Genomic DNA, 27679 nt, shown 5'->3' with positions numbered 1-27679 from the left:
TTTTGGATTTTTACTAAAGATGTATTTATTTCAATGTAGTTGTTGATTTCTAATCCTATTTGATCACATGCACTATATGCATTGATTTTATTGTAGATGACGTTTTATATTCCTATTTAATACCTTACACTAGTTGCATTGATTTTAGTGTTGATGTTGATTTGTATTCCTATTTGATTGCTTGCAAGGGATGCCTTGGTTTCTGTGTGTTGTGGCCACAACCACCACCCTATTAAAACATGCTCTGATAGCAAATTTGAATGGGTCCCCTAGAAGTTTGATCTTTTACTTCTCCAAATGATTTGTTTTATCTCCGGGATTTTAACTCTGTGCTGAGTCAAATCTTCAATTCTTAATGGTCAAGACCCCACTTCAATAAATCTCTGCTGCATGGTTCATTCATGACCTAGCCTAGCCCTTCAGTCATTTCCGTCATCATGACTTCTCAATCCCCATAAAACTTCATGGTGCTCTATGCTCACGCATATAACTATCCCCCACTCTCTATTATGGTTGTATTTGGATTCAACACACAAAACCTTCTATCGCATCTTTATTCCCATTATAACTCTTTATAATGGAAATGCTTCGCAAAACATGCATAACATACCCTTTTTCACTTATCGCAATCAACATTGACACACAACGCATACCATGAGGCACCGGACCCGATGGCATTATTAACCATAATATATATATTTCGGGTCCGGAGCCCATCGCATATCGCAATCGGCAGAGCCCAGGGCTTGTATATAAGGCGCACCGCGATCTGCCGGACCCACCGGGATCATTAAACATAATATATATATATATATATATATATATATATATATATATATATATAGATATATATATATATATATATATATATATATATATATTATATATATATATATAGATATAGATATGTATATATATATATATATATATATATATGTATGTATGTATCTATATATATATATGTATATATATATATACATACATATCTATATATATATATATCTATATATATATATATATATATATATATATATATATATATATATATATATATATATATATATATATATATATATATATCTATCTATCTATATATATATATTTCGGGTCTACTTCCCCCATCGCATATCACAATCGAAAGAGTCCATGGCATATACATAAAGCACGCTGCGATGTGGTGGACCCAACGATAACTTTAAACCCGGGTGCATAATATTTCAAGTCTAGCCTTATGGTCGACCGCGGGTTTTCTTGCGTATTCCCATGTATTGCGATAATACGATGTGGTTGGGGTTTTCAAAGGGAAATATTATGTGGCATATCTGAAGGGATTATGAACCGTGGCACATATATATTTCGGGTCCGATTTCCCCTATCGCTAATCAGAATCAGCAGTCAGCGAAAGTGAAGCCCATGCGATATGCAAAGGGGCAATATGGTGGACCTGACGATAATTATAAGCCCAGGTGCATAACATTTCAAGTCCAGCCTTATGGTCCGGTTGTGGGTTTTCCCGTGTTTTCCCTGTGTTTTCGATAAAGTGTTCCAGTCCGGGTTTTCAAAGGAAAGTCTTATATGGCGGACCCGAGGGGATTATGAACCGCGACACATATATATTTAAGGTCAATCACAAGTTGCAGTTGGCAGAGCCCAAAGCTTAAACATAAGGCACTATGCGATTAACGGACCGAGCGATAATTATACGCCTAGGTATATATTATTTGAAGTCTGGCCTTATGGCTCGGCCGCAGGTTTTCCCATATTTTCCTGTGTATTGCGATAAAAGGCTATGGTCTGGGTTTTCAAGGGTAAATCCCATAAAGTGAATGGTCAGCCTTTGAAGCATTGATTAAGAAATCCTTGAGTAAGAATGAATATTATGGGAAAAGGAAATACATGTCACAGCAGGTTCGGTGGGTTGATAATCACAGTTGCTGTGCATTGTAATATTAAATAGAAATTGTGGCTGAATGCAAGGTTTGTTTGTGAGCATGTTTTTCATATTTCTCATATGAATTATTTTTGTAGGCGAGTTCAAATGGACCCGGTAGCAGATAAAGGCGAATCATATCAAGATGACACCTCTGCACCACCGGTGTTGATATTGCAAAGACATATTCTACAGAAAGGGATATGAACCACCATAGTGCATGATGGAGGCATGCTCCATGTCAAGAGGAAGCACAACATCGATACATCAAGATGTTATTACCTCCAAACAAACCTTCAATCATGCCAGATGGGAATGATGAGTGCGGTGTCTTCAGTTTCCTTCAGGAAATGATAGGAATAACTTTTGTTCAATACGGGTGTGAAGGGAATACACACAGTCATTCTCTTTTAATTAACATCCATTCATTTCCCCAGAAAAGTAAGCATCGCAAGAGATGTGCCTTCTACATGTTAGCAGTGACACCGACTGTTCTACGTCTGTGTATTCTAATTTGTATATTGAAAAAAACAAGGGGAAAGAACAAAGTTAAGGGAAGATCAAGAGTTGTTTCTAGCTGCATAAGTATTACCTCCAGATAGGTGAGGAGGACTTTTTTTGGGCAAAACAATTTTGATTTATTGTGAATAAAGAAGACTATTTGGTTGAGAAAGAGCCTTTTTTTTTTCTTTTCAGATCTACCTTCTTTCTTTCATGTGTTTAGAATCAGACTGTTGGTGCTGGCATAAATATAAACATGTTTTGTTTTTGTGCATATTTATAATAGACAGTTTGTGATTAGTCTTGGTTATTCAAGTGTGATTTGTTACCATGGTTAATTCATGAGCGGTTGCTGATTCGTAACCTTGTTAAACATCAGTTGTAAGTATTATTTATATGGAAAGGAATGTGTATTCCTGTATAAGTAATTAGATTGCAATAAAGATTTAATACAACCTTGTTCATCCGTGAACCAGTAATTAATTCATTTGGACTTGGAATCTATATATGATGTTTAATCTCTTTTGTTATGCTGCTGTAGGATAGATTAGAACAGTTAGGATTAGCATAAGTAGTTAAAATTAGTGTAGATAGGAATTGATACATATAGGTTAGCTATTTCTTTTGTTGATTTAATTGAAGTCTTCCTCCAAGAAGCAATCTTTCAAAACATATAACAGTTTACGGGATCCTTTAAAACCAGTTGGAACTAGCCATTCCAAACGAAAGTAGATCTAATTAGGGTCTGCAATCGAGCTAGTTCCCCTTGTTGGCATAACGAAAATTTGCCCTGTCAACAAATTAGCACTAGAAGGAGGGCCTGAACCGCCGTCCATAGCTTTTTATGATTCCATCTATAAATTTCATGCATGGAATCGAAAAGATTAATGCATGGATCGTAAAGGTCGAAAAGATCCTTCCTCTCATTTGGAAAAGCCTCATTTCGAAGAAACAGATATCCCTCTAAGTCCCGTGCTTGGGTCACCCGAAGAAGAGACACTACGGAAGTATCCTGTCACTCAGGGACAACCAGTCAGAGTACTTACTCGGGCTTACGCTCGTTCCCTCTCTTTGCTCCCCATCTTTCACTATTTACCTCTGACAACTAAAAGAAAGCCAAGGGTCTGTTCCATAAACGAAGAGACATCTGCAGCCCCTTCTCTTGAAGATATTGTGCTAGAATCCTTGGAAAGTATCGACACTCCTTGGAAAGTATTGTGCTAGGATCCACCCTTTGAAGGTAATACCTAACCCAATTTGGGAAATCCTAATAAAGAACGCCTCAAAGACACCTTTGACTAGAACCTCCCTATCCATAATATGGCTAACGTTCCTGTTCCAGGTGGGAATCAGCTTCAACCGGGTGGGAACCAACTCCCACCTCCCCTGAGAGCACTCCCTCCTTGGCTCACTTAGGATGTTGTAGCGGTACCTGGGTAGCAGCATCACTTACCCAAGAATGCAGAAAGAGTATTGCCTAAATTTGACCCTGAGCGGGGAGATACTGTTGATAACCATATTCACTCTTTCTTCCTGGCTGTGCACATGTTGGGGGTAGCCGATGAAGATGTGGTATGTCGCTTGTTCCCTTTTACCCTGATTGGAACGGCCTCCACATGGTACTTTAGCTTGAGAATAAGATCGATCACCTCATGGGTCGTCTTTCAAGAGGCCTTTTTAGACAAGTTTGGCAATGACAGAACATCTGTGCCCTTAGTTTTAGAACTATCCTGTTTGAAAATGGAAGCCAAAGAAAAGGTCAAGGATTTTAACATCCGGTTCAACACTTTGTTCAACATAATCCTGGCTAATGATATACCTACTAAGGAGATGCTCATGGAATTCTACATCATTGCTCTCCTTGTCCCTATTGCGATGTGGGTCAAGAGGAGTAACGCACAAACCTTACAAGGGCTATCGATGAAGCAGTAAAAGTCGAGAATGAAATGATCAGTCTCACAGCATGTCATCATACAACCAAAGGAAAGAAAGCCTCTTAGTCATCCAAGAAGAATAATGGGAGTGATAACATAGTGGCTGAGAACAAAGAAAGGGACACCACAAATGTGGAATTTTTGCATCAGATCATTAAGAAATTGACAAACACAGTCATCGATATGAAAAGGAATTCTGGAGAGAGTATAAGTGGGAATGGAGGAGATTATAACAATAGAAAACCTTTCAAACCTTTCTACCGTAAGAAGACAGAAGGTGGTCATGGTCAACTTGCGTTGCCTACTCCACCCAATGAAGGGAATTTAAATACGGAAGAGCTGGCTCTTATCGGATCACTCCTTAACAAAGAAGAACCTATAGTGGAGCTGGAGCCGGAACAAGAAAATGAGGAAGAATACCAAGTAGAAGAGCCCTTGGACGAAGAATCTCAAATCAATGTATTGTGGGACTTATATACAAATGAGAACGATGAAGACAAAGGAGATAGTATGGAAGAAATCCACACTAATGAAATCCACACATGAAGTAAGGGGCCACTTGCGGGCGTGATGAAGCCTGTAGACCAGACAGAGAAAGATGTTTGCCCTTTGAAGGCATCCGCTCCCAAAGTTCTTGTTGAGAAGGGTAGACCTAGTGGTGATTCCAAGAGTACTCCAGTTGTGAACTGTCCACAGAAAGATAATATATCTCCAACCGCAACAAAGGCGACTCAAAATGGTAAACTCCCACCTAAGAATAACAAAACAGGTATGTTTACTTTGCCCTACCCTGTTTATAACATTGATTACAATATTGTGGATGATCTTAAGAAATCCCGAGCTAATATCACATACTTCGATTTGCTAAAATTAATGCAGCAAATAGATCTTCTCTTGAAAGCTATGAATGAACGAAATTGCAAATCTCCCACCAATCCAAGTAGTCAAACCAAAACTTCGGTGTCCAAAGCCGTTAATACCTCCAATACATCCCAAAAGCCACCAGCCATGGAAGCCACTCTGTCCAAAATGAATCGAACCCCCCAAGATGTCAATGTAGCCATGATAGAAAGGAAATAAAAATCCATGACTCCCCCTTTCCTTATCACATTTGAAATATTCAACATGAACGTCCACAATTGCTTGGTAGACTCAGGTGCCTAGCCCACTGTGATGCCTTACACTGTTGCTAAAAGACTTCATGCGATACCCGAGAAAACTGGAACTCGAATTATGCAATTGGATAGGACAAATGTGAAAGTAATTGGGGAATTGAAAGATGTGTTGATTTGGATGGCTACTAAACCACAATACACACAAGTCATTGATATAGTTGTAGTCGACATACCCGAGGCTTACGGAATGCTTCTTATTAGGGACTGGTCAGAAAAAATGAATGGATATTTATCAACTGATTAATGGTCCCATCTCTTGCTGCCTCAGAAGGGAAAAGGTGATATGCTATGGGTTGATAGAGAAAGATACATGAAGTATGTGGTGATGGAACTAAATGGCCCAATGAACCTGTAATGTTTACCAACTCTATCCTTGGGAATTATAGTTTCGATGTTTGTGCCATCGAAACCTATTTCAGAGAATTCCATGCAAAGATAGTTGAAGAAACTGTGACAAACACACAGCAGGAAGCTCTCCCCTGCAATCCAACTGATGAATTATCTTGTATTATAGTAGATGATAGGACTAATTTCATAGAAAGCAGTTCAATTGATGTAACATTAGATTCTTTATTTTGGACACTCTATTTTGATGTCTCTAAATGCCTTGAAGGTGTAGGTGCTGGGAGAATTCTCATTGACCCACAAGGGAACCAACATCTGATGGCCGGCTGGTTGGAGTTCCCATGCACCAACAACACGGCAGAATATGAAGTCTTGCTGCAGGGCTTGAAGAAAACCATTGATATGAAGGTGAAAAATCTTAAATTTTTTGGTGACTCACAAATAATTTTTGACCAGGTAAGGAAAAGGATACATTGCAATTCGCCACACCTGGTAAGATACCAACATGAGGTATGGAGCTTAATTGACAATTTTGATTCTTTTAATACCACATACATACCTCGATGGAAAAACTGAGATGCCGATCTGATGGCTAGTATGGATTCAAAACTTTTTCCTAATATTAGATTAAACAAGAATAAATATTATTTTGAATTGATTTTCAGACCTTCCATGCCTGATAACATCTCAAATTGGCAGGTGTTTGAGGATGATGAGAAAATCCTTGAGTTCCTGTACCGCGAGAAGACATTCAAAAATGCAGTCATTGATGAAAAAGAGTATGACAAGCTTATGAATGAGAGGGAAGATGAGGAACAAGATCAGTCCAATATGATTCCCAAGTCAGTTGTCAGGATGGAGCACTTGTATGACCTGCATGATGAATTCAAGAAGCCAACTAACTGTAAAACGCATAGCTCATCCATGAAGTATGAATCGATCAACCTTGGAACAAAAGAAGACCCAAAAAATGTCAATTTGGGCTTAGGGTGCTCTCCACAAGAAAAGACTGCATTTGTTAAGTTGTTTAAAGAGTACAAAGATGTCTTTGCATGGACATATGGCGACTTAAGAACCTTTGATACTATCATTATGCAGCATGTGATTCCTTTGGAAAAGGAGGCTAAGCCCTACCAACAAAAGCTTCGTAAAATGCATCCAAGCTGTTATCACAAAACCAGTACTGAGGGCTGCAACTAAGCATGGTCTCATGTAACTATTTCAACCTATCTTTAGACCAAAGATTAGCCTCTTTGATCAGAGAGGGCTCTCTCAAAACTCTTGATAAAATCCTTCACACACTAGATGGCTAACTCTTTATTTACTTATGAAAACATAACTGGTTGGAAACACACCAAAAGATATCTCATTGGGCTATGGAGTCTATAATATCAAGTAGACAAGAAAAACACAGTGATCTCATAGAAATCAAGGCTCTTAGCATTACAAGTCAAACATATTCCACCACACATAGCTTGCTGTATACACAGGAAGTCAGAGCATATAATTATGAATTCTGAGTGATTGCATACAACAAAACCATAAAATAACATAAGGTATAACACATCATCACTTCATTTGACCATGACAATCCTTCGAGAATCTTGAGAAGAGAATAACTCTGTTTTACTATTACTGTCAAAAAAGGTCTTACAGTGGCCCAACACAACACACTTTTTCTATTAAGTATCCAACCTTTTTTACATCTAAGTTATTCCTATATATAGCCTATCAAAAAACCGCTGTACGAGACTCCTCATCAAGCATGAAGGGAGCTCGGGCTTTTGACATAAATGACCTTAACAATAACATAAACAAACTAATTGATTACAAGAGATATGATGCTACGAAAACAGAGGATTCCATCATATTGGCACTTTAAGTCTTCTTCCTTGTATACCCTGCTGTGTCCTTGGAGCTTGCCACCTGTAGTATTGCAATAATAACCATATCCAAACTTAAAACAGATTCAATGTATATACAGCTCCGGATACTTGATGCATAGATGATTCAACAACCGAAAAGAAAATGAAGCCTATATTCTTGGTTGCTGCCTCCCCTCGGTGTTCATATATTAATGATCCATCTTTAAGCCATTTAAACCTTGGATAGTCCCGTGTGACTGAAGAGAACTCATAACCCAGCCATCCCACAACTGGACAAGTGTATCATTTAACACCTCAGCAGCTCTATCCAAACCCTAAAATTTCGGAGATAAAGTGACTTTTTAGGCAAAAGACAAAACTTCGGCTTTTTCTTTGAATATTTACACCTGGCCTCCTTTTCAAAATATCTGACTGATCTTCTATAATCTCCATGCTGATATTTAAACCATCTCTTTAAATATATGCTGACCTCAGCATTCCAACTCAAGCTTTAAACCTAACCAGTCATCTACAGCAGTTTCGTAGCGCGCTACGAAACTGCTGTAGGTCATCAAAATTAAATATATGAACCTCAAAACAGCAATATTTCAAATCTATGATTCCTTTAGTCTTTCCATACAGGTGTGAAGACACAAAAAAGTCTCAAAAACTTTTAAAAAGACAATGGCCCAAAATATATCAAAATTTGAGAAAACACATTCCTCCTTGAATCATTTAGCTAGCTTGTCTAGCTTTTCTTTCAGGCTGATGACTTCCTCCTTCAACTTCTTGTTCTCTGCTCTTAGACTTGCATTCATTTGTTTCATAGTTTTTGCCTGTTTTAGAGCTGGTACTGTCCATACATAGGCGTCAGATACCGAACTAGCTTGACTGATCAAACTTGTTTTACCTTTCATCACAGCTTTCTTATAACTAGTATATCTCACTGCCTTCTCTTTAAAAATATTATGAACCTGAGGTATCTCCTTACTTGCTCCAGCTTGTTTTTTAATGGCAATCACATTTCCACTTTGACTAATAACCACCTTATTGTCCTTATTCTTGTTTTTAGCTGCTTGGACTATTTCAGAGAAGATTTCAAGTGCCTCTGTCCTAGGCATGTCTGAAGGGACTTTCTCTTTTTGAGCCTTTTCTGCTTCCTTCATTTGCCTCCTAGTCATTGGTCTGCGAGGTTTAAAGGCATACTCTTCACCTGGTTCTTCAAACTTTAACCTTTTGGAAGCCTTTGACTTCTTAGAACTCTCAGGTGAAGATTGTGTTAGATCAATATGCATAGGTGATACCAATTGATCTTGTTCTAATTCAATGGCTTCCAACAAATCATTTAGACTACCCTTAGAAACAAGACTCTCTTCCACATGAGCTGATTTTCCTTTTTCTTTGTTCAGCTGGCCTCTAGTTCTTACTCTTGAAACTCTTTCAACTTCACTAGACTTAATTTCATCTTTTCTTTTGTGAGTCTTCTGTTTAGATGATTCTGGTGTTTCTTTAAGAGGCAACTTAGAAGCTTCTTTTTCAGATACTTTAGATGATTTTGAAGTTTTGACTACTGATGCTTCAGGACTTTCTTTAACTGCTAACTTAGGAGTCTTCTTTGTTGATGCTTCAGGTGTTTCTTTGACTGTTACAGACCTCTCTGGCTTCTTTGTTTTAGCTTTGGGCTTCTTATGGTCTGTTATTTCTTTCCTAATCTCAGCCAAAGTAGTATCCTCACTCCTATCCTCTCTTTCTCTTACAGGTAATGGAGTGAGGCCCGTTTTACTAGGGAAACCGGCCATGAATACAAACGAATCCCAGTCCTTACCAATTTTATGTAGGCTATCCAACACCAATAATTTAACCAGACCATGATGAAAAAGAGATGTTTCATAAGCTTCCTTCTTCAACTGAATCTTGTCACACATCTTAGTAATACTCCTGAATAAGTAAAAAGGGATGTCTATTGAGCTCTTACCAGTGAAGTGTAGTAGCAGCTTGAAATGATATGAGTAGACTTTGTTGTACCGACCTTCACATGTCAAGTACTTCTGGATGCATGTCAATAATGTAGCATAATTCTCCTTAAGATAGCTCCTTGGGACAGCTTTAGTAAGATCTTCGTCTACATATGGTGCCTTTAAGAACTCCTTACACGGACCCATATCAAACTTGAAATTCTTGAACCATTCTTGGCCACCTCTTGGGATTTCTGTGACTGTAGAAATGACTTCAGGGGAAACCGGAAACTCCAGCATGGCCACTTTTGAATTTAATCCCGTGAAATTCACTGCAAATGCCTTGGTCACTTCTGCATGTCCACCTTTGAGTTTTTCACAAAACCGCCAACAACCAGCACCTCTGAACGCCTTTGCTACTTCCTCATTCCTGAGGGTTACATCTAATCCCTCCGGCTCTGTTCTCACACATCTACCCGAACGGTGCTCCTTTCTTTCCATGTTTCTTTGCACAATTCTACACAAGGAAATGACGGTGGTTTGCAGCACGAAAACACTCTTTGGCTGTAGAAATCAGGCTCGCTTCCAGTAGTCTGTTTAGAATAAAGCTCACGCTTTTCATAGAGTAGAAGACATTCATATGTTATGAAAAACACATTATGGAATGACCACTTCCTATAACGTCCTCCAAACTGACACCTAACTCAATGAAATCAGACCTAATGGCAAAGTAATGGCTAATCATGACACATAAATGGTGTGAGGAAACAATCATAACCAGACTCGTGACTCACTACTTCTCGGATTAGACATTCAAGGAAAAATGCTGCACAACAGCCCGAAACCCCGATTTCGTAGCGCGGGCATTTCAAATTTAAAGGAATGCGCTACGAAATCGCTGACAAACGGGCCGCTACGAAAACACGCAAACATTATTTAGCAGCAGAACTGACCAATCACACTCGCGCTACGAAACTGCGCAAGTACCTAAGAGATCATACCCGCGCTGCGAAACTGCGCAAGTACCAATGACATGACATGACATAACTAACCATGATGGAAGATGACTAATGCCCTTGCCTTTACACGAATTTCATTCATAACTCTTGAATTTCAAAATTTGAAATTGACATAAGTTAACAAACCTATTTACAAGACCTCAAGACTTTATAAAAACTTATGGACAATTAACATATACATGAACTATAGATTCTAGTGATAACACAAGCCTAGAACTATTGGTGAAGAAAGAACTAAACAAAATGTTGGAGGCTAAAATCATTTTTGCGGTCAGACACGCCCGCTGGGTAGCCAATCTCATGCCAGTAAGAAAGAAAAATGGATACATCAGGCTATGTATTGATTTCAGAAACCTGAACAAAGCATCGTAGAAGGATAACTCTCCTGTCCCTTCTAGGGCACACATTCTTCAGTGCGTTTCTGGGTCTGAAATGTTGTCCCAGTTGGATGGTTTTTCAGGATATAATCAAGTGTTGGTATCTAATGGGGATTAGCTTAAGACAACCTTCAACACTAAATGGGGCACTTACACATATCGTAAAATGCCTTTTGGACTTATTAATGTGGGCACCACATTCCAGAGAACTATGGACATAGATTTTCGAGGATTCATTAACAGATCAGTAGTAGTGTACATGAATGACATTATTGTGTATTGATATCACAAAAGTGATCATGTCTATCACTTGAATTTTTTTTTTGAAAGATGTTGAAGGTATGGAATATCGTTGAATCCTAAGAAGAGTGTTTTTGAAGTTACAGAAGGGAAACTACTAGGTCACATCCTCTCTAAAAAAGGGATTGTTATTGATCCCGAAAGAATAGAGACCATCATGAGAATACAACCCCCTGTAAATAAAAGGGCAATGCAATCTTTCTTTGGGAAGATTAATTTCGTTAGGAAATTTTTCTCAAGTTTCACAAAAATAGTGCGTCCCATGCAGCTAATGATGAATAAAGACATTGTGTATAGGTGGAGCGATGAAGCTAAGAAATCGTTTTAGCGGATTAAGGAGGCCATTGCAGAAGCTCCCACGCTGGTCAACCCCAATTTTGACAAGGAATTCTTCTTGTACACTTTCGCTTTTGATGTTTCATATCCCACAATCCTCACTCAAAAAAATGATGATGGCAACGAAGTCCCTATTTCTTATATGAGCTCTAATCTCCAGGGAGCAGAACTGAACTACCCAGACGTGGAGAAACAAGGCTTTGCGGTTTTTAAAGCCGTAAAACACTTTCGTCCTTATTTATTAAAGGCCAAGACTAAAGTAATCGTTCCCCATCCTGCTATAAGAGCCCTCTTCGTGCAAAAAGAAATGGGTGAATGGAGAGGGAATTGGATAACCGCACTTCAAGAATTCGACCTCAAGATTAAGCCGGCAAAGATAGTTCGAGGGCAGGGATTGTGTAGGCTAGCAGCAGAAGCCTTGGCAGATAAAGAAGGGGCATCCAAAGAACCAGAAGCACAGAGCATGCAAAATGAACAAGTAGAACTCAGGGAGGAGCCCCTATGGATTAATGAGACGCTGATGTGTGAGCACGAAATGTCGGAAACCCTTTTGGATCCTTAGTCGTGGTATTACGAAATACATTTTTATCTAACAGAGGGATCATGTCCTGAACGCATGGATGCATCACAAAGGGGAGCGCTCATATTGAAATCTAATCAGTATCACTTGGCCAATGACACATTATACAGAAAAAATTATGATGGAATCTGGCTGAGGTGTTTGGAAAAGGGTGATGCTGATCATGTCTTTAAAGGAATGCATGAAGGCCTAGAAGGTGGTCACTATGGTGGAGAGACCACTGTTCACAAAATATTAAGAGCTGGATATTATTGGCCCACAGTGTTCAAAGACTCGCATGCCTATGCTCGCAAATGCAAGGTATGTCAAACTGCTGCAAGACGAGAAAGAAAGCCAGTTGTTCCCTTCAGGCCCGTTATGATTTATCACCCGTTCTAGCAATGGGGCCTAGATGTGATAGGCGAGATCGCTCCAAACTCTTTGCAGAAGCATAAGTATATACTCATGGCGACCGACTACTTTACCAGATGGACCGAAGCCATCCTGCTTTGAAAGGTAAACGAAGATGAGGTAATATCATTTGTTGAGAAATTTATTATCAACAGGTTTGGCATCCATGACACTCTCATATTTGACAATGCTTCTTACTTCTCATCATTGAAATTGACTGAATTTTCTATTGATAAATCAATTCACATAAGGTATGCATCAACGTATTACCCCCAGGGAAATGGAGTTGCAGAGTCCTCAAATAAAAACCTCATCCGCATAATCTGTAAATCTGTCGCCGACAACCAGAGGAACTGGCACAACACTTTAACAAATGCCCTTTGGGCCGATAGGGTCACCCCAAAGGTAGCATTAGGAAACTCCCCATACTTCCTCGTCTATGGATAGGAATCCATCCTACCTCCCAACGTTACCCTTCCCTGTTTACAGCTCTCCCAAGCTTCAAGAGGGACCCCTTCAGCCTTACTTCAAGAAAGGATCAACCAACTGATGAGGTTGGAGGAATTAAGAGATAAAGCTAGAAATAAGTTCAGAAATCACCAAATGATTGTGAAGAGATGGTTTGATCACCATCTAGCAGGAGATAAAGATTACCAAATAGGAGATCCATTCTTGAAATGGGACAAGTTGAATGAGCCAAAAGGTAAACACACGAAATTCCAACACTTATGGTTGGGCCCCTTCCAAGTAGAAGAAAAAATTTGTCAGGGAACTTACAGATTGAAAACTTTACAGGGAGAAATTGAAAAACTCCTTGTTAATGGCCAACATCCCAAGAGATACTTCCTGTAGCCACCACATGGTGTTTACTTCCTGAGTAGGTTAGAATTCATTTTATTTTCCTGTTAGCTTAGTTATGTTTCCATCCCTTCTGTTTTGATTGTTTCCACAAAGTTTATTTTTCTTCTATTTTCAATTTTAGTCCTTTTTAGCTAATTGATTTCGGTCCTCCAGTCCCGTTTTCACCCTTTCAAATCTCTTAAGATTGCCCTCATTCACTGCCTTCAACTTTTGCACCCCTCATTAACCTGCTGATGAGTCTGCTGATCCTAAATCCATCGATACCTTGAAAATCAAACAAACTTTCAATGAGCCTACGATAACTTGAAAATCAGCTGTGGAATTCAAATCAGAGCCACTCATTAGCATCTGTTGGGAACTGGGTAAGATCTGTTGATAACCTGGATATCTGGAGCATGTTGAGGCATCTTTATAAAACAAAAATGTGTAACCACAGCTGGGTTGGCATGGTAGAACGCTGCATTTTTAGATAAATCCCACTCAGACCTAGCCTGTACTTGCCTGTAAGGTTTGCAGTTATTCTCCATTGGTCCCATCCACCACACTAAGTTTTAAAATACTTGTTATCTACAAGTAAACCTCCTTTCATGGGCTAAGCTCACTATCATATACCTTGTGGCAAATCCAATTGTGCTCTAGTCCTTGTGCCTAAAACTGGAAGGACTTGTTTAAAAGAAAATGAAATGTCAAGTCCTTGTGCCAATATGGATGGACAGGTTGTTTGGGAAGCCGGTTAGAGTAGGGACTATTGTTGGGCTCAGAGTACCGGTTGACATAGCAAGCCCAACCTTGCTTAACCAGTTTAAAAATATGGCATGTTCCATGACTGCGCCCCATTCAATCATACGAAAACAAAGCACTGAAATTCTTACATAAAGTGCAGATAAACATATCTACATCAAGTTTGATGCTGAGGTACACACCTAAATAGGTATTGACAGACTAGTGATGTCCTTGAAAGGATTTTTGAAAGTAGAAAACAGGTAAATGAGGGTCAATAAATCCAATAATACTACTATTGGAGAATGCCTGTCAAAACCCTATCAGTAAGAAGAAGCTATTTGTCTTTATCCCGCCCGAAGAAATTAATGTTGAAGTGGAACCCATGCCTGTCCATCTGTACAGTTTGCATTTCAAGTTTATCTTAACATCCTGATGTTCTATTGATCCAAGGTTTATTTGGAAACATAGATAACTGGTTCGCCCATTTGTTGTGGCCACAACCACCACCCTATTAAAACATGCTCTCATAGGAAATTTGAATGGGTCCCCTAGAAGTTTGAACTTTCACTTCTCCGAATGGTCTGTTTTTATCTCCAGGATTTTAACTCTATGCCGATTCAAATATTCAATTCTTAATGGTCAAGACCCTCCTTGAATAAATCTCTGCTACATGGTTCATTCATGACCCAGCCTAGCCCTTCATTCATTTCTGTCATTAGGATTTCTCAATCCCCATAAACCCTCATGGTGCTTTATGCTAATGCATATAACTAACCCCACTCTCTATTGTGGTTGTATTTGGATTCAACCCAAAAAACCTTCTATCGCATCTTTATTCCCATTATAACTCTTTATAATGGAAATTCTTCACAAAACATGCATAACATACCCTTTTTTGCTTATTGCAATCAACATTGACACACAATGCATACCATGAGGCACCAGACCCGACAACATTATTAACCATAATATATATAATTATATATTTCAGGTCTGGAGCCCATTGCATATTGCAATCGGCGGATTTGTATATAAGGCACACCGCGATCTGTCGGACCCGCCAAGATCATTAAACATAATATATATATTTCGGGTCTGCTTTCCCCCATCGCATATCGCAATCGCCAAAGTCCATGGCATATACATAAAGCACGATGCGATGTGGTGGGCCCGATGATAACTTTAAACCTGGGTGCATAATATTTCAAGTCCGGCCTTATGTTTAGCCACGGGTTTTCCCGTGTATTCCCATGTATTGCGATAATACGTTGTGGTCGGGGTTTTCAAAGGGAAATCTTATGTGGCGGATCTGAAGGGATTATGAACTGCGACACATATATATTTCAGGTCCGCTTTCCCCTATCACTAATCGCAATCGGTAGTCAACGAAAGCAAATACCATGCGATATGCGAAGGGGCGATATGGCGGACCCTGTGATAATTATACGCCTGGGTGCATAACATTTCAAGTCCGGCCTTATGGTCTGGCCCTGGGTTTTCCCTTGTTTTCCCTGTGTTTTCGATAAAGTGTTATGGTTCGGGTTTTCAAAGTTAATTCTTATACGGTGGACCTGAGGGGATTATGAACCATGACACATATATTTTGGGTCTGACCAATCGCAAGTCGCAATTGGCAGAGCCCAAAGCTTAAACATAAGGCATTATGCTATTAACAGACCTGACGATAATTATACGTCCAGGTATATATTATTTGAAGTCCGGCCTTATGGGTCGGCCGCAGGTTTTCTCGTATTTTCCTGTGTATTGCGATAAAAAGCTGTAGTCCGGGTTTCAAAGGAAAATCCCGTAAAGTGAATGGTCCACTTTTGAAGCATTGATTAAGCAATCCTTGAGTAAGAATGAATATTATGGGCAAAGGAAATACATGTCACAACAGGTTCGGTGGGTTGATAATCATAGTTGCCCTGTGTTGTAAGATTAAATAGAAATTGTGGCTGAATGCAAGGTTTGTTTGTGAGCATGTTTGTCATATTTCTCATATGAATTATTTTTGCAGGTGAGTTCGAATGGACCTGGTAGTGGATAAAGGCGAATTATATCAAGATGACACCTCTGCACCACCGGTGTCGATATTGCAAAGGCATATTCTGTAGAAAGGGATATGAACTACCATAGTGCATAACGGAGGCACACTCCATGTTAAGAGGAAGCACAACGCTGATACATCAAGATGTTATTACCTCCAAACAAGCATTCAATCATGCCACATGGGAATGATGAGCGCGGTGTCTTCAGTTTCCTTCAGGAAATGATAGGGAATAATGTCCGCTCAATACATGTGCGAAGGGATGACACACAATCATTCTCTTTTAATCAACATTCATTCATTTCCCTAGAAAAGGAAGCATCGCAGCAGATATGGCTTGTACATGTCAGCAGTGACACTGTCTGTTCTACGTCTGTGTATTCTGATTTGTATATTGAAAAGAATAGGGGGAAGGCGAAAAGTTAAGGGAAGACCGAGAGTCGTTTCTAGCTGCATAAGTATTACCTTTGGAGAGGAGGACTTTTTTGGGCAGAACAATTTTGATTTATTGTGAATAAAGAAGATTGTTTGGTTGAGAAAGAGCCTTTTTGTTTTGAGATCTACCTTCTTTCTTTCATGTGTTTAGAATCAGACTGTTGTTGCTGGCATAAATATAAATGTGTGTTTTTGTGCATATTGATAACAGACAGTTCATGGCTAGTCTTGGTTATTCAAATGTGATTTGTTACCATGGTTAATTCATGAGCCGTTGCTGATTCGAAACCTTGTTAAACATCAGTTGCAAGTGTTATTTGTATGGAAAGGAATGTGTATTCTTGTATAAGTAATTAGATTGCAATAAAGATTTAATACAGCGTTGTTCATCTATGAACTAGTAATTGATTCATTTGGACTTGGAATCTATATATGATGTTTAATATCTTTTGTTATGATCCTGCAGGATAGATTAGAATAGTTAGGATTAGCATAAGTAGTTAAAATTAGTGTAGATAGGAATTGATACATATAGGTTAGCTATTTCTTTTGTTGATTTAATTGAAGTCTTCCTCCAAGAATCAATCTTTCAGCACCTATAACAGTTTACGAGATCCTTTAAAACCCGTCGAACTAGGCATTCCAAACAAAAGTAGATCTAATTGGGGTCGTTAATCGGGCTAGTTGCCCTTGTTGGCATAACGAAAATTTGCCCTGTCAACACTGTGTAGATATTGATTTCTAATCATATTTGACCTCTTATACTAGATGCATAGATTTCAGTGTAGATGTAAATTTAAAATCCTATTTAATACCTTACACTAGATGCATTGATTTTAGCGTAGATGTTGATCTCTACTCATATTTGATTACTTGCATTAGATGCATTGGTTTCAGTGTAGATATTGATTTATAATCCTATTTGATTTCTTGCACTAGATGAATTGATTTCAATATAGATTTCGATTTCTAATCCTATTTAATTGTTTGCACTAGATGCATTGATTTTAGTGTATATGTTGATTTCCGATTTGATGCAACTAGATGTATGATGTACAATAATTTCAAAATAATTATATTAATAACATGCATTGATTTCAATGTAAGCACATCTATGCCTCCTTCATCTATATCTCTATCTCCCATTGTCTCTCCTTCTCTATCTCTCTATCTCATCCCCTAAACATATACACTCTCTCTCCATATCTATCTATCTCTCTCTCTCTCTCCCTCCCTATCTTTGCCTCTCTCTTCTTCCCTCTCCCCCCATCTATATCTGTATCTCCCCTGCCTCTCCTTCTCACCCTAAAAACTAATAGGTGTGACAATAGGAACAATAGAAGAAAATAGTTTCATATATATCGCAATGAAGATTGTTTGTAATTGAATATACTCTTATTATTCACATTTTCTATCAATCAAAATTATTACATTGATACTTTGCACTCAAAAATTTTATTTCATCATTTTTCATCATTCAAGTTACTAACAGTCACTCTCATGTCAACAAACTGAGATAACTAAGCAAATTTTAAATTAAATTGACCAAATTAATCTTAGATATATTTAGCATATTTAAAATGATCAAAATATTTAGATGTTCAACAAATTTTGTATGACCACACATGAGTGAAACCAACCTAGATCCATCTTAACACCAGATCTATAAGCGCCAATAGGGTTCAAATCTCTGGAGGTGAAAACCTTTCCTCAAATTTTTCACTCAAAAAATAGGGCACCTTGAGAGACTTGATACCTCCTGGGGCTTGATAGATCCGGTTTTAAGATGGATCTAGGCTAGTGTAATGTAAACATTGTAACTTGGTGAAAATAAAATAAAAATAAAAAATAACCCTCTAAAAATCAAATAAATAAAAAAATGAAAATGACTCATTGTATTGACCCATGGTTTTAAAAATCCATGGTATTAACTCATGGAATTCCTTTGGAATATAATATATTTAAGGGATGATTAAAATAGCCTAGATATGTTAGTTTGATGTTATATTTAGATACATAATTAGTTGTAGAAAATGATGGTGTTGAATCCATGTAGCCTATAAAGGTAAAACTTTCCTATAAAGTAAAAACTTTTTTATGTGTAGGACACACAAGACTGGAAACCAAATAAACTGTATATTAAATGATCTCAAAGAATTATGTACATGTTGTACATATAAATACATACAGGAAACAATTGAATTAGTTCTCGGGAGTTCTTGGACTCCAATAACTACCCAAACTGACCCAAGGTTAATCCCGAGGATTAGCTATCTAACAGTCCCCCCTTAATCTAAAGGGATATACCAAAGTCCAAGAACAAGAGCTCAAAATGCAAAAATGCATCTCAGCCAAGAGTTGAATGTCTCTCAAGAAATGGTTTTTAAGGATAACCACAAACCAAGATGGGAGAACTCAAGGTCTCAACCAACACCAACTCTGGAACCTTCATAGCGGTTCTCAGAACAACAAAAAATGTGGTTTTAAGGTGACCACAAACTCTGGAACTATCATAGCAGTTCCTCGAACAATTCCAAACATGGAAGTGCTCAATCAACTCAAATTTGACTCAGGCTCGCTTGACATCTCGAACTCGAACTTGTAGTAGACCATCAACCATTCCCCCCTTGTCGGATACAAGGTGAGAAGTACTCTTCATTACTGTTGTTAACACCCAGGTTGTTCCCTTTGACTCCTGAGGGAATACGACCGGGGTAACCACTAACCAAGCTTTGGATTACAGGTTCTAGCCTACCTGTAATCAGAGAGGGCTCTCTCTTTTTAGTTTTAACTTTGTTTTTGAAGATTTTAGGCTAGTTATGAGGTGATAGTTTTGTTTGAATTTTGGTTGTAGGCTATTGTTCAAAGAAGGGCATGCAAGTATCAAAGAGAATTCAATCCATTGGGCATGTGGAGTCCAGAAAGGAATAGCATTCGCTACCTGTGATAAAGAGAAGTTTACTGCAAGGCCACATGGGTATTCATGATACAAACTTTGATTTTTAGACAAGAAACAGTATAAATTACACCAGTAAAAGGAAATTAAGAGTTCTTTCACAGTGCAACAGGGAATAACGGACAAATCCTAATCAACAGCAAGTGAGAATTACTGAATAAAGACTTATCATATGATTAGAGCAAATAGGAGCATTTAAGAATTCCATAGTTGCAGCTAACCCTGGAGAAAACATATTTAGTAGTAAAGATTGAGTTAGGGTGTTCTTAGTGGACAAATCCTGAACTATTCTTTTTCTTTTCTACCAAGACTAATTACCATACATCACAGACAGATTATGCAAGATATGAAACACAAATACAGTTAGAAAACACTTATTGTATCACGCCATAACACAAGAATCCTGCAGCAGTCAATAGTTTCATCACATCGCATCCAAGCCAAACCGAATTTTTGGAAACCAACAACTCCTTTGCATTATATCTTTCAGAGAATATACAGCTGAGTTCTCTTCAACAAGTGAGCAACAACAACCCCCAATAAGCTATGCGGGGGTGCATATATACAAAATATCACAAAAATATCTCAGCAATGAGTTATTGCACAATAACTGCTCTTACCAACTTTCTAAGATATTTTCACAAAATTAAAAGCTACTTAAATACACATACAACAGCTGTTTGCTGTTTGTCAGAAGTTCTTGACTTTTGGGTCTATGGGCCATCTGAGCTCCTTTGCGGTGATTTCAATTGTCTTTACCTTTATGCTACTGCGTCAGGGCACTGCTGTATTCGGACAACTCATTTGTGGTGCTCAAGCTGTGCATAGCTATTGTCCACCTCATTCAACTGTTTTCCTGTTGCTGTGAAAAACTTTTAGACCAAAATCTAGACTTGATATAAAGCAAAGTTTTAATCATATTCGTCCACCACTCATCAGTGGGTATTTGATGTCTCTGCATCTTGATTAAGGTCTCATCTGCCTCTGTATACTTATAATAATTAGGGGGCACTTCAAAAAGGTGTTTAATTTCATGTTCAATGAAGAATAAATTCTCTAGTTTATCATAAATCTCTTGCCCTGATGGTGGGCCAACTGCTTCTGGACTGCTTGCTGTAGCTGTCAACTGATTAGCTGCATAATTGTTGACCCTTTTAGCATACTGTTCATGGGACAACAGTCTTCCTGCACTGGTCACTAGGCTGGGAAGCCCTCTGCCATGCAATGCTGTGATTTTGGTGGCAAAAGCATTGATCTCTACTTGAATATCTTGGCACTTTCTTTCTAATGTGTGCACATAGCTTCTGAGGGTGTGCACCCTTTTGATTAACAAAATTGTATCGGTCCTATCCCTGATACCCATTGTTGCCAATTGAAGGCCAGTTCTATTATTCAGGACATTGATCATCCTGGTAGCAATATCAGGCATACTTCCCAGAGAGGCTCTGGCCCTTTGACTTTCAGCATGAGCCCTGTTCAGCAGATCCATTTGCTCATGAATTGTCTCTATGTATTGCCACTGATCTGTGATTGACTGGCCAATCTTAGCCCACAGGATCTTCTTGACCTCAGTTATGACCTTGCTCATGGTGAGCTCCTTTTCAAGCTCTTTTATCCTTCTTTCTAGTGTCCTAACTTCCCTGGTCTTTTCTGCCACTTGCTGCTTAGATTTGTCATATTTCTCGTCCAGCTGGGCCAGCTTTTCTTTGGCATTCTTCAGCTCAATCATTTGGGTTTCAAGAGCTTGCAGCTCCTTCGTCATATCTCGCATACCGAGGCCTGGGACTTGCTCTGCTGCTGCTTCCTTTTCTGTGGCTTGAGGCCCAACAATTGAGGCACTTGCTCCTGTTGTTTGTACCAGGGGAGGACTTATAATTTGAGGAGGCTCCTCAAGATTTATTACTGGCTGAGAGGGCTGAGGTATCTGCTCTCCTTGTTTTTGTTTCAGGGCTGCCTCTAATGCACCCTCTGTTGCTACCAATCGTCCTTCTGTTTCTACCAATTGCTTGTGTAATGTCAGCAGCATGGCTGCTACATCTTGATCCTTTCTCTGTTGAGCAACATCTTCTGTTTGGGGGTGAAGGGTTGCTGGAAGTTTGACCATCTTCCTCAAAGCTGATATATCTTCATCTTTTTTCTTCATTAGCACCTGCAAAGCTTTGGGATCACTTGGGTCATGCCCAAGCTCTTTGATGATATCTTCCAAAGACTTAATCCTGTTGTCTTTGGCTTGAGAAGAAGCTTTCTCCAATTCTAGTTGGGCAGTAGTATTATGGAGAGAATTTTGCAGTTTGTGTGCTAGAAGTGTTTTATCTGCAAGAGTAGAGTAGACCATCTCACCCGTTTGCTTATGTAGCTCTATTTGGTCCATTGGGTGGATGTCTTTTGCAAACACTTCTAGTTTGGTTCTGATGTAATCTGCAGCTGACTGTGGCTGCAACAAGGCAGGCATGAAATGGCTCATAGTCATCTTCCCTTCTGCGATGTCATATGCTGACATGAGCCTCTGTTGGTTGGTGGGAGGCATCTTGAGCAAATGATTGTAAAGCTGGAGTCTGACTGGCTCATTCCTAGCTTTTATATCCATAAATTGTTTCTTGATTCCAGACTCTGCCCTTCTTTGCTGGCTTGAGGAGCTGACCTCTCCTCCAAGTGGTCTTTCTTGTTCCTGTTGGAAGGAACTGGCTGATGCTTCCATACTAGGGGGGCCCATACCCATGGATGGTCCAATAGGCATCTCTTCTTCAGAAAAAGGGTTTAGTCTTTGCGTTTTCTCCCCTTGTTGACTTGCTGATGTAGTAAGGGGAGTTTCTTGCTGTCTGTCCCTCTTCCTAGCTATCTCTTCATTCATCGGGGTTTGGAGCACAGAGGTCTCCACTGCTATTTCCTGCCTTGGAGGCACATTTTCTTGAACCTGTTGCTCTATGGATACAGGGGCCTCAACCATTTCTTCTTGCTGTTCTGTCTGTTCTTTCTGCTGTTCTGCTGTTGGGAGTGTCTGATCCTGCTCCATTTCTTTCCCCTTATCTGTGCTGGCTGCTTGAGTAGTAGTTTGAGCTGCTTGCTGGGGAGCTGTAGAAGATGAGGCAGCTGCTCCAAGTTGAGTATGATAAAAAGAAGAAACCTGTCCACAATATTCCAAGTCAGATTCCTTCTCAAGTTTCTTTGCTGCTTTTTGTGCTATTTCCTCTTTAGAACTTGCCTCTCTAGGGTGCCCTCTTTCCATTCTAATTTATTTGCATATTTTTCAATATGTGGTAACCTGAGATGATCATAGCTAGCCAACTTATATTTGACCCTTCTAAGACTAATGAAGTGATTGGGATCATAGGGTAACCAGAGGAAACTGGTTTGCAACCCGAGGCACTTTAAGATCTTATCTGCTTCTTGCCATGCCTCTTCTCTTTTGTTATAAATAAATGGGCCTAGCTGGTTTTTGACTTTGAGTTGTGCCTTTTTATTTTTGCTGTGGAAATGGATCATGTCTGCATTTCCAAATTGTCTGAAATATTCTAAAGCAAAAAGTCTCATAGGGACATATCTTGGTAGCCTGTATGGGGCTAATTCACAACCATATATTCTGATCACTGTATGGTGTTGGTAAAAGTACCAATCCCCAATGCTGTAGGCCTTTGAGAGCTGGAGGATTCTTTGCATCTCATCTGTCAATCTTGGAGGATGAGAAATCAATAGCAAGGACATGGCTGTATGGATGAAAAGGTCTATGAATTCACAGTAGCTATATGGTGAAAAAGATATGTGATGAAAGATTGAAGACCAAAATACCACAGACCTTTGGTTCCCCTGGGCATCAAACTTCTTGAGAGTAATAGGGAAGCTATCAGGCTGATAAAATAGGAACAAGTGATAGATGTAAGAAGTGTATCTAAATATCCTTTCCCTCTCTAAATTCATCAATTGCTCGTGAATTTTGTTGGCAATGTATGTAGCATAATCATAGTGAATCGAAGGAGGCTTTCCAGGGGAGAAGACAGACATCATGGCCAGAATGGTTTCATCAACATCCTCAGTTGACCTGTAACCCAGGACATAACTGATCATATCCACAAGAGTCCTGCCCAACTCATTGAGATATACATTTCCAATAGGAGGAGTCCTCACAGTTTGAGAGCCTGATTGAATGAATAGTTGATTAATCTTTATGATTTGGGCACTGGACAGCTTGCCTCCTTGGTTTATCAAGTCCATCATGGATAGAGGAGTCAATGGCTTTGTAGTATGAAAGTGCAGCATTTGATTTATAGCCTCAGGGGTGACATGGAACAAGACTGAGCCTGAGGGACTTAGGACAGCTCTCTGACATGGATCGTAGTTGGCACTGCATCGATGGATTAAATCTGGGAGGATATTGACTTGAGGAAGATTGAAAATGGGCAAAGTGGAGTCCAAAATCCCTAGAATATCAGTTCCATTGAGATGTTTGGCTTTCAGCTCATTGATTACATGAATATGGTATCTGCTGTAATCTGGGATTCCCTCTGCCGTCTGGTAGTCTCTGTCAGCCAGGGGCAGCCATTCTAGCTCTCTTTGTGGGGCATTTAAAGGTGGAATGTTTAGAGCTACTGGTGTCTCCATGTGTTTGGTGCTCTTCAAGCAGAATTTCACTTGGGAATGTAGGTAAATGCGGCTTTGTGCAGCGAATTGAGGTAAAAAGGATTTTCAATGAAAACAGGGCAGTTCTGGTGTAAAAGGGGCACAATTGGTCACTCTTGGGAGAATTGAGTCACTAGCAGGACAAGGAAGCTTGAGTTTCAGGGGAAAAATGGCAGTTCCGGGCATTTTTTACAGTGAAGAACAAACTGAACCAGGTGCAGGAAGGATTGGTAAATACCTGGTCACGGCGCGATGGGTGGAGGCTTATCCAAGCCGAATTGTGGGTGGCCACGGCTTTGAATCAATTTCTGCAGGTTGGCGGCGAGAACGACGTGAAATTTCATGTTGGAGGCACAACAGACTTTTTCACAAAAATGTGGAAAAACGTGATTTTGGGCAAAAATATAGGAAATTTGGCCTTTGGCGCGCTTTTCTCGGATGACGTCAGCATGACCTCATAGGTGGGGTCATGGTACGGAATGAAGATGTGGCGGTCTGTGAGTGGTCCACGTGGACGGGGGATGTGGCAGTGAGGTCGGAGCGATGGCGGGTCGGGCGAAAATGTGGTGCTGACTCGGCAATGGCGTGGAGGTGACGTAGGGTCGACTTGGCGGGCGGTAACAGAAGGCGATAAGCGGTAATATCGGACCGCTTAAGGTACGGGCGCGGTTTTGGCAGGAGGCCGCCCGATACAATTAAATTATGACGTGTGTCCAGCGCCCTACGTCATCATTCTGACATTTTCGGGCGCTAAAGTACTGCCATCGGAGGCAGCCCGATATTGCTGAGGAACGTCGGATGGGAGGGCCCAGATTTGATGGTTGACGGGGAGCAGACATGATAGGACAATACGGCGGGGAGCGGGTAATAAACAATTATTTTTTCTGGGAATGCGCGCTAGGGCGAGACTTTAGCGATCGGCGGGTTTTTGGGTTTTTTCAATGTTTTGTGGGCAAAAATGGGTTTTTTGACATTTATTTGCAAAATGGGGTTAGGGTTGTTAAACCAAGCGGATCTTGATTTAATCCCGAGACATAATGTTAGCGTTATTTTGCCTTTAGCGCTTTAATTTCTTTGCGCTCTGACGTTTTGGAACTATAAGGCTATATTGCCTAGGGGAAGGGGTATATACATAATTTTTTGGGGTTTTTATATACAATAGTGATATAATGATAGGGAAGAGGGGAACATAGGGAGTTAAGTAATAATGGAGTTAGTAGTTAGTATTGGATGGGAGATATAGAAGAGAGGAAGCAAACGCTAAGCTTTTTAGGGAAGAAACTTAGTTATGAGAGTAGATCATGTTGGCATTATGACTAAAGTGTTGTCCTTGATGGCAACCCATTCAGGTGGTAGTTCACTATTCTTCAAAGTCAGCAGCAGAAGTTGATGATCAGGCTCTCAGTTTGTTGAAAATTAAGAAGGACGCAGGAAACGAGTTCAGAAAGTGCGTCCCCGCAGGTATACCATGCAGAACCCGCGTCCAGGGACGCAGGCCAGCCGTTCAGGGGGTGCGTCCACCCAGTGCACACATTTCAAGGCAGAGAAAAGCACGTGGGGGTTTCTTGTGTGGTATCTAGCCGACAGTTTTGTGTTTCTATGGTGTCGGCTCGTGGTATTGTTCCATGTTTTGAGGAGGAGCTTGCTTATATAAAGCAAAGGAGATCATTTGGATTTGGCAAGTCTTGGGTTGAATATCTTATGAGGGCTAGATCTGGTCTAGATCTAAACAAGGCGAATCTACTGATGGACCGAGATCTCTTCGGCGCATGTTCAGATCTATGGATCTGATTGTCTGGGTTACTTCTGAAGTCTTGAAATCATCTATGCCCGGAGGGACGCAGGTGCAGTAAGGGTTCAGGTGCGTCCGGGACGCAGGAGCGAAGAGTTTCAGGTGCGCCGGACGCAGGCGCAGAAGGGTTCAGGTGCGCCGGGACGCAGGCAGTTCAGTAGACTCAGTGCGACGGACTCAGGCTAGCAGTTGAGCAGAGTGCGTCCGGGACGCAGGCCAGCAGTTGAGCAGGGTGCGTCCAGGGACTCAGGCCAGCAGTTGAGCAGGGTGAGTCCGGGACTCAGGCTAGCAGTTGAGCAGGGTGAGTCCGGACTCAGGCTAGCAGTTGAGCAGGGTGTTTCCTTCTCTTAAAATATTTGTTTATCATTGTTGTGTTCTGGGTTTTGTCCTATTATTGTTGATCTGGTTACTTCAGTTGATTGGGTGTTTCAGAAGGTTGTTTGAGCTTCAATGTTGTTGTTGGGTCCAGTATGAAAATTGGATGAAATGTGGCCTTTCAGTTTATGGGTTGTGCTTCAGTGTATCCAGTATGAAAATTGATGAAACGTGGTACTTGAAGGAGAAAAGATTGTAGGCCGGCGCCTACGTACTAGTATCTAAGCTAGTACAAGAGCTAAAGGAAATCTTTGGAGCATTGTAGCAGGTAGTAGCCTGCGTACTAGTAAATGGATCGGCTAGTACAAGAGCAAAAGGGGTTGTAGCTCCCGTACTGGTATAAGGCTGCACCAGTACAAATATTGTAAAAGAATTTTCTTATTAAGAAGAAGATTGAGATGACTTGCAGCAGGTGGTTTTTCTCCCGCATTGGGTTTCCACCTTACATCATTGTGTTCATGTGTGTGCCTTATGTGTGATGATCTACTTTATGTTACTGATAATATGGTTGATAATGTTCTAATGCACTCATTGAAGATCGATTAACTTAATCATAAGAAGTTGTGGAAGTAGCATATATGAATCTAATTATGGAAATGAAAAAGTTTTATTAATATGATAATACTGATTCACCCCCCCCTCTCAGTATTATTTCCAACAATTGGTATCAGAGCAGGTCCTTTGATAGAAGCTTGATCGCTTGAAGGAGATCCGTGGAACAATGGGAAAGAAGCTTAAGAAGAAAGCTAATAAGAAAAAGAAGTCATCTCAGAAAAAATATGACAGTGGAAGAATCGATTGGGGATTAGGCATAAGAAGCTCTTCAGATTCAGAATCAGATTCAGAGTCATTATCAGGTATGAATGTGTTATCCTCTGATGTTCCAGCTATATTTCCTTGTGAAAGAGATGAAAGTGATAGCGAAACTACTGAATTTGCTCTTATGGGTGAACAAGAAAGATATCAAATAGAGGCAGAATTTAAAAGGCTGACAGACAAAATTAGAGATCAACAAGATCTATTGAACAAAAAGGAATGTGATTTCAAAGAAGAAGCTACCAAACTAAGGGCACAACTAGAAGAAGGAAACAAGGTAAGAAAGCTACTCAAGGACAAGGAAGACCAATGTCAAAAATTGCAGCATGAAGTGACATCATTAAGAAAAGAAG

The sequence above is a fragment of the Pinus tabuliformis genome, chromosome 4_1 (genome assembly GCF_031772625.1).
Source record: "Pinus tabuliformis cultivar Carrire ecotype Pingquan chromosome 4_1, CPIR1, whole genome shotgun sequence".
Taxonomy (NCBI): Eukaryota; Viridiplantae; Streptophyta; class Pinopsida; order Pinales; family Pinaceae; genus Pinus; species Pinus tabuliformis.
This window is presented reverse-complemented; position numbering follows the sequence as displayed.